The following is an 8,106-nucleotide window of genomic DNA, read 5'->3' on the forward strand; positions in this document are numbered from 1 at the left end:
CTTCTATCCCGCACCTCTCATTATCGAAGTCACAGCCACAGTTCTCGCAAAGAGAGCCACAGACTCCTGGCTTTGACATGCCTCCTCGAAGACACCGGTGTAACCATCAACCGCATCGGGACATCACGAGACCGATGCGCACATCTCCTGGAAATTAAAGGCAAACCACAGTGGTGCGATTGTGATCATGCAGTTGCAACTGTGGACCATATAGTGAACCACTGCAGTCTGAGTTCCTTCAACGGAGGAGGAACAGCGACACGACACGAACTCTCTCTCTCTCTCCTGAAGCCCTCTCGCTGTGGCCAGCTGCAGACCTCGACATCGGCATCGAGCTCTTGAACCAGATTGCCGCCATACACAACAACAGAATATACTCCTTACACCTACATAGATATCCATAGACTCACAACACATTCCTGCGGAGGGAGCTGGTAGGAACGCTGGGTTGCTCGGTCAATGGCCAGGGTCAACGGCGGCGTGGTGTATTCCGCAAATATGCCCGACTGTGAGGGCGGGTACAAGCCGGCGTGAGTAGGTTAAACGTTGAGTTTTATAAGGGCACCACGGGGTGACCAGCCCCTCCCCACCCAGCCCCACCCCCCACCCAGTCCCACCCTCCCCACCCAGACCCACCCTCCCTTCCCCACCCAGCCCCTCCCTGCACGACGGACACAATAATCCCCTGTGGGCTGGTGTAACCTGGCGGTTCCTACCAGTATTATCTCTACAGGTAGAGAACAATGTACTTCAATACAGACCCATAGACATACATGAACTTACATGAACCATAGACTTACATAGACTCCAAAAACACGAATGTGATCCATGGACGTACATCGATTGTAGGGGCACGATGGGATCGAGGGAGGGGCACGGTGGAGGGAGTCAGGGGCACGGTGGAGGGAGTCAGGGGCACGATGGAGGGAGGAAGGGGCACGGTGGAGGGACGATCGCCACCCCGTGGCTGCCGCAGGCAGCGCGCGACGCGTCCAGGTGAGGGCGCCCTCATCCAAGACGAAGGAGCGTTCGTGACGAAGTTCGCTCACCCCTCACCCCAACCCCCACTTACCACAGGTGACCCCCCCGCCCCTCATTCCCTGCGGGTGTTGCCCTAGTGACCGTAATCAGTGCTCGCGCCTTGATATCAGCACGTGCCGAGCGGAAACGCGATCAATAATTAGGGGCGGGGAGGGGGGGGTGTGCAGGGCCAATTCCGCGTTTATCGTTATCGGTCGTTCAAATGGCAATCAGGTATTCACATGCTGCACGCGCCTGATGATTGCTCAACACGTCCCACGTGACGGGCAGATGACGCCGACGATTCGGACCAAAAGCAAGAGTAATGGCAATGCGCTCAGCGCTGCGTTATTAACGCATTAAAAACACACACACATACACACATATACACACACACATCCACACACACATCCACACACATCCTTCGCCTGTCGGTCTAATGGACCAGTACCATGTGTTTGTGTTCAGGTTGTCAGTCCACTGCTGGATGACGACCTAACCACGACATGTCAGTCGTGGGGGTTGGTGGTGGGGCGGGGGCGGTTTGAGGGGGGGGGGGGGTTTTGGGGGGGGTGGGGGGCGTGGAGGTGGGGGGTGGTCGCGGTCGGGAATCAAGGGGCCATCCATTCAGTACGTACGCATGGAGGGGGGGGGGGGTTCGCCCAAATGTGTAGCTTGCGTATGGGGGGGGGGGGGTCTACTGACAATGGACGTACGCATAGGAAACGTGGGGAGGGGGGGGGGTGAAGCTTCGATAATAATTTGTCTACATTGGCCTTCAACTGAGTTAGATAGTCCGGCGGTGGACTATCTGTTTGCTTAAACGCGTTAATAGTATTAATCCTTGATCGTTTCTGCGTGGATTAAATATCGGCCGTTCTATAGGATTCGGGGGGGGGGGGGTGCGTCAGGCGTACGTACGCAGGTGGGAGGGGGGGGGGTGTAAAAGTACGCGCGCGTACAGGGAGGGGTCAAGTTTTGACAGATGTTTGCCTACCTACGACATGGATGCCCCCCAAACCGAGGTGGACGGGTCCAGGGCGCGTTGCGCTCACCGCTGCGCCACCACTCCACCCCCCCCCCTACCCACGCATTTAAATCGGCGCGCTCTTTCTCTGTACGTCACTCGGTGGAGGCGGGTTATTGTGTGTCGACTTGTTTTGTTGTTGTTGTCGCTGCACGTAATGGGCCGTGTGGACTGGCAACTCGGGGGGGCTGGGAGCGGAGAGTGGTCGGGGACTTCGATCCCGAGTTCAGCTTTTTGTGCAAGTCGATATCACGCTGCGCGCCCTTACACCTCCTCTACATCATCATCACCACCACCACACAGCACCATCACCACCACCACACAGCACCATCACCACCACCACACAGCACCATCACCACCACCACACAGCACCATCACCACCACCACACAGCACCACCACACAGCACCACCACCACCACACAGCACCACCACCACCACCACACAGCACCACCACCACCACACAGCACCACCACCACCACACAGCACCACCACACAGCACCACCACCACCACACAGCACCACCACACACCACCACACAGCACCACCACCACCACACAGCACCACCACCACCACACAGCACCACCACACAGCACCACCACCACCACACAGCACCATCACCACCACCACACAGCACCACCACCACACAGCACCACCACCACACAGCACCACCACCACACAGTACCACCACCACCACACAGCACCACCACCACCACACAGCACCACCACCACCACCACCACACAGCACCACCACACAGCACCACCAGCACCACCACCACACACCACCACCACCACACACCACACACCACCACCACCACCACACAGCACCACCACCACCACACAGCACCGGGGCAAGGGGTGGAGATCCCCCGCGGAGTGGGTGCGGCGGGAGCCCCCCACCCCACAACACAAAAGCCCCCCGTGACTCTCCACCGCACTTTCATTAATGAGCCCAGCTGCGCCCATGATGATGGTGGTGAAGCCGGATTTCACGATGATGATGGTAGTGGTGGTGAAACCGGATTTCACGATGATGATGATGGTGGTGGTAGTGGTGGTGGTGAAACCGGCTTGCACAATGATGGTGGTAGTGGTGGTGGTGAAACCGGATTTCACGATGATGATGATGGTGGTGGTAGTGGTGGTGGTGAAACCGGCTTGCACGATGATGGTGGTAGTGGTGGTGGTGAAACCGGATTTCACGATGATGATGATGGTGGTGGTAGTGGTGGTGGTGAAACCGGCTTGCACGATAATGATGATGGTAGTGGTAGTAGTGAAGCCGGCTTGTACGATGGTGATGATGATGGTGGTAGTAGTGGTGGTGAAGCCGGCTTGCACGATCATGATGATGGTGGTGGTGGTGGTGAAACCGGCTTGCACCATGATGATGATGATGGTAGTGGTGGTGGTGAAGCCGGCTTGCACGATGATGATGATGGTGGTGGTGGTGGTGAAACCGGCTTGCACCATGATGATGATGATGGTAGTGGTGGTGGTGAAGCCGGCTTGCACGATGATGATGGTGGTGGTGGTGGTGAAGCCGGATTTCACGATGATGATGGTGGTAGTAGTGGTGGTGAAACCGGCTTGCACCATGATTATGATGGTGGTAGTGGTGGTGGTAAAGCCGGCTTGCACGATGATGATGGTGGTAGTGGTGGTGAAGGTGGAGCCGGCTTGCACGACGATGATGATGGTGGTAGTGGTGGTGGTGGTGAAACCGGCTTGCACGACGACGATGATGATGGTGGTAGTGGTGGTGAAGGTGGAGCCGGCTTGCACGATGACGATGATGATGGTGGTAGTGGTAGTGGTGAAGCCCGGACCGGATTTTCTCGCTGTTCTCGCTTTATCGGTTGCGCCCTGAGCCCCCCCCGGGTTTACCCGCGTCTCATGGACACCCCCAAAACTCTCCCTTCCCCTCTCTCACATCGAGGTCTGTGGTGGAAGAGGGTGTGAGGGGGGGGCAAAGGGGGACCTAACCCGGACCCTCGAGACCCCCCCAGCCCACGTCTCCCAACTCAACCTGAGCAATGTCGGCCCCTAAAGCTCGTGTCGACCAGACGATTCGAGTCTCTCTCTCGCAACACCCCCCCCCCACCCTCGCTCTCCCTTCTCCTCACTCTTCCACCTCTCCTGTATCTCTCTCTCTCTTTCCACCTCGTCACTAGTTCATCTTTCACCCCCCCACGCCCTCCCTGCCTCTCTCTCTCTCTCGCTCCGCATGCCCGAGACGCGCGGGGTCTGCACATCACAACTTGAGATCCGCGCCCACAAACACTGCTGCTGTGTACGCTCATCCATCTCTCCTCCTCCGCCTCTTTCATTTTATGTTTACGATCCAGAGGATTAACAAGAAGGTGCTCGGCGTAGTCGGCACTTTGCTTCGTTCATCATTTCGGTTTTTTAATGCTTTGTTTTATGTAAATCCCCCCCCCCCCCCCCCTTTTCAAATGAAAGATTTCACAAAAGATTTCTCGTTCTGCTCTCCTTACCCATTCCCTCTCTCTGTCCCCCTCTCTGCCCCCCCCCCTCTCTGCCCCCCATCCCTCTCTCTCTACCCCCTCTCTCTCTCTACCCCCCTCTCTGCCCCCCATCCCTCTCTCTCTACCCCCTCTCTCTCTCTACCCCCCCTCTCTGCCCCCCATCCCTCTCTCTCTACCCCCTCTCTCTCTCTACCCCCCTCTCTGCCCCCCTCTCTCTCTCTACCCCCCTCTCTGCCCCCCTCTCTCTGCCCCCCTCCCTCTCTGCCCCCTCCCTCTCTGCCCCCCCTCCCTCTCCCTACTCCATCTCTCCTCCTCCGTCTCTCCTTCCCCTCGCTCACCTCTTCCCCCCCCCCCCTGTCCGGCTCGCTTCCATGTCAGCTCCGAGGAGTCGTGTTTAGCTCCTCTCACGATCTTTACCTTGCATCCACCTTCTCGCTCTTCACCTCAACACCCCCCTCAACCCACCTCACCATCCCCTCGACTGCATTCCCCGCCTCATCCCCTGACCCTGCATCATCCACCGTTTCGCCCGCACTCCCTCACCTGTATCCTCGCTCACCCACCTCCGTATCGCCTCACCTGTATCCACCGCCTCACCCACTTGAATGTAAATCCTGAACCTCGTCCACTCGCCCCCTCGCTACTTCCACACATTCACGACCTCACCCCTTCACCTCCGTATCGCCTCTCGTGTATCCACCTTCACCCCGGTATCCACCTCCTTTACATCACCTCATCAGCATCCACCCCCATCACATCACCTCACCTGTATCCACCCTTTCACATCACCTCATCAGTATCCACCCTTTCACATTACCTCATCAGTATCCACTCTTTCACATCACCTCATCAGTATCCACCCTTTCACATCACCTCATCAGTATCCACCCTTTCACATCACCTCATCAGTATCCACCCTTTCACATCACCTCATCAGTATCCACCTCCTCCACATCACCTCATCAGTATCCACCTACTTCACATCACCTCATCTCATCAGCATCCACCTCCTTCACATCACCTCACCTGTATCCACCCCTCCACATCACCTCATCTCCGCTGTATCCACCTCCTTATTCCCACCCACATCCCACCTCCGCACTCCCTCACCTCGTCGTCACCCCCCTCACCCCCTCACCTGAATCCACCTCCTCGCCTCGCCCGCCACGACGCTGAGGCTCCGCTCCCGCGTCTCCTCTCCCCACGCCGCCTCGCTCTCGGCCACTCTCGCCATGGTCTCCGCGGTCTCCGCGGTACCCTCAGAACCCCCGGGGGGGGGGGTAAAGGTCCCCTTCGATTCGGGGTCCGCCTCGCTCCGCGGGTCCCGGCAGGCGCAACGGGAGCAACGAGTGGAGGCCGCGCAACTCAAAACCGCGGGGCTCGCGCGAGGAAGCGGCGGTGGCTTCGACTCCTTCGAGCTCCGAGCTCGGCGTGAGCGAGTGGGGGGGGCGAGTCGACAAAACCTCCTCCTCCTCTCTCTCTAACTCCCTCCTCCCCCTCTCCCTCCCCTCTCCCCCCTCCCCCTCCCTCTCTCTCCAGCTCCCTCCCCCCCCTCTCTCTCACCCCCCCTCTCTCTCACCCTCCAGCTACCCCCCCTCTCCCCCCCCTCACTCCCCCCTCTCTCCAGCTCCCTCCCCCCCCCTCTCCCCAGCTCCCTCTCCCTCCAGCTACCCCGCTCCCCCTCTCCCCCCCCTCTCCAGCTACCCCCCCCCCCTATCTCTCTCCCCCTCTCTCCAGCTACCCCCCCCCCCTCTATCTCTCTCCCCCCCCTCTCCCCCCCCTCTCTCCAGCTACCCCCCCTATCTCTCCCCCCCCCTCTCTCCAGCTCCCTCCTCCCCTCTCCCCAGCTCCCTCTCCCTCCAGCTACCCCCTCTCCCCCCTCACTCCCCCCCCTCTCTCCAACTACCCCCCCCCCTATCTCTCCCCCCCCCTCTCTCCAGCTCCCTCCCCCCCTCTCCCCAGCTCCCTCTCCCTCCAGCTACCCCGCTCCCCCTCTCCACCCCCCTCTCCAGCTACCCCCCCCCCCCTATCTCTCTCCCCCTCTCTCTCCCCCTCTCTCTCCCCCTCTCTCCAGCTACCCCCCCCCCCCTATCTCTCTCCCCCTCTCTCTCCCCCTCTCTCCAGCTACCCCCCCCTATCTCTCCCCCCCCCCCCTCTCCCCCCCCCTCTCTCCAGCTAACCCCCCCAACCTCCCCCCCCCCTCTCTCCCTCCCCCTCTCTCCAGCTCCCCCCCATATCGCTCCCCCCCATATCTCTCCCACCCCCTCTCCCCCCCCCCTCTCTCCAGCTACCCCCCCCCCCTCTTTCTCTCTCCAGTTCCCCCCCACCCCCCTCACGCTCCCCACAAACTCGATGCGTCCCTTCAGCCCTCCTCCAACCCCCTCCCCTCGCCTTCATTTAAAAATGCATCCATCCCCTCTCCGCCTCCCTCTATGCACATTTCCTCCTCTCATTTAAATTATCTAAATGACCTCCCTGTTCCTCCCTCCCCGGTTCCTTCTCTCTCACCCCGCACAAACACACATTCACACCTCTCTCCATCCACACTCCTTCTCTTCAACATCATCCACTCTCCCTCCACCTCCCTCCTTTCAGAATCCCTCGCAATCCCTTCTAGTGCCCTCGAATCCATCGTTCAACTATCCCGCCATCAACCTCCACCCCTTCAACACTCTCTCTCTCTGTTCCCTCTCCCTTCCACCGACTCTACTCAACTTCACAATGCCCGCTCCCCATTCCTTCCCTCGCTTTAATCGCATCTCGGCTTCCTCCGGGTTCCCCGGTTTCCTTCCATAGCTAAAACAACCCCCCCCCCCACACACACACCACACACAATGTAACCACTATTTGGCCAAAACATCTCAATGTTGAATAACAATTACCTGCACATCAGTCAGCTAGGAATCTCTCACAGCAGCAACATCGCCCCGCTCTCCACTGCGAACACGTGGAAGGACCCTCAACAAAAAATAGTCTTGAGACTGAGCGAGAGGCCTGTCTTGGCAAACACGCGAGATAATACTAATTATACATCTCCTCCACCTCAGACTCCCTCCCTCCGTCCACCACACACACACACCTACCTGCATTAGCATCACACTCTCTCCCCCGCAATGATCCCCATCACTCCTACCCCCCAGGCGTCTTGGAAGACGCGGGTCCCCACCCATTCTCTTTTGGAGCTCGTACACGGGGATGGGTTGGGGCGAGAGTCAAGAGGATGGGGGATACCAGGTGGGTCCACGTCAGGGTGCACGGCATCCTGGCACGCTCGTTCCCGCGGGCTCACCAGACGAGATGATGCTGATGATGGTGATGGTGGGGATGATGGTGATGGTGGTGGTGGGGATGATGGTGATGGTGGTGGTGGGGATGATGGTGATGGTGGTGGTGGGGATGATGGTGATGGTGGTGGTGGGGATGATGGTGATGGTGGTGGGGATGATGGTGATGGTGGTGATGGTGGTGGGGATGATGGTGATGATGGTGGTGGGGATGATGGTGATGATGGTGGTGGGGATGATGGTGATGATGGTGATGGTGGTGGGGATGATGGTGATGGTGGTGGTGGGGA

This window comes from Lampetra planeri, chromosome 19 (genome assembly GCF_965212315.1).
Source record: "Lampetra planeri chromosome 19, kcLamPlan1.2.h2, whole genome shotgun sequence".
Lineage (NCBI taxonomy): Eukaryota > Metazoa > Chordata > Hyperoartia > Petromyzontiformes > Petromyzontidae > Lampetra > Lampetra planeri.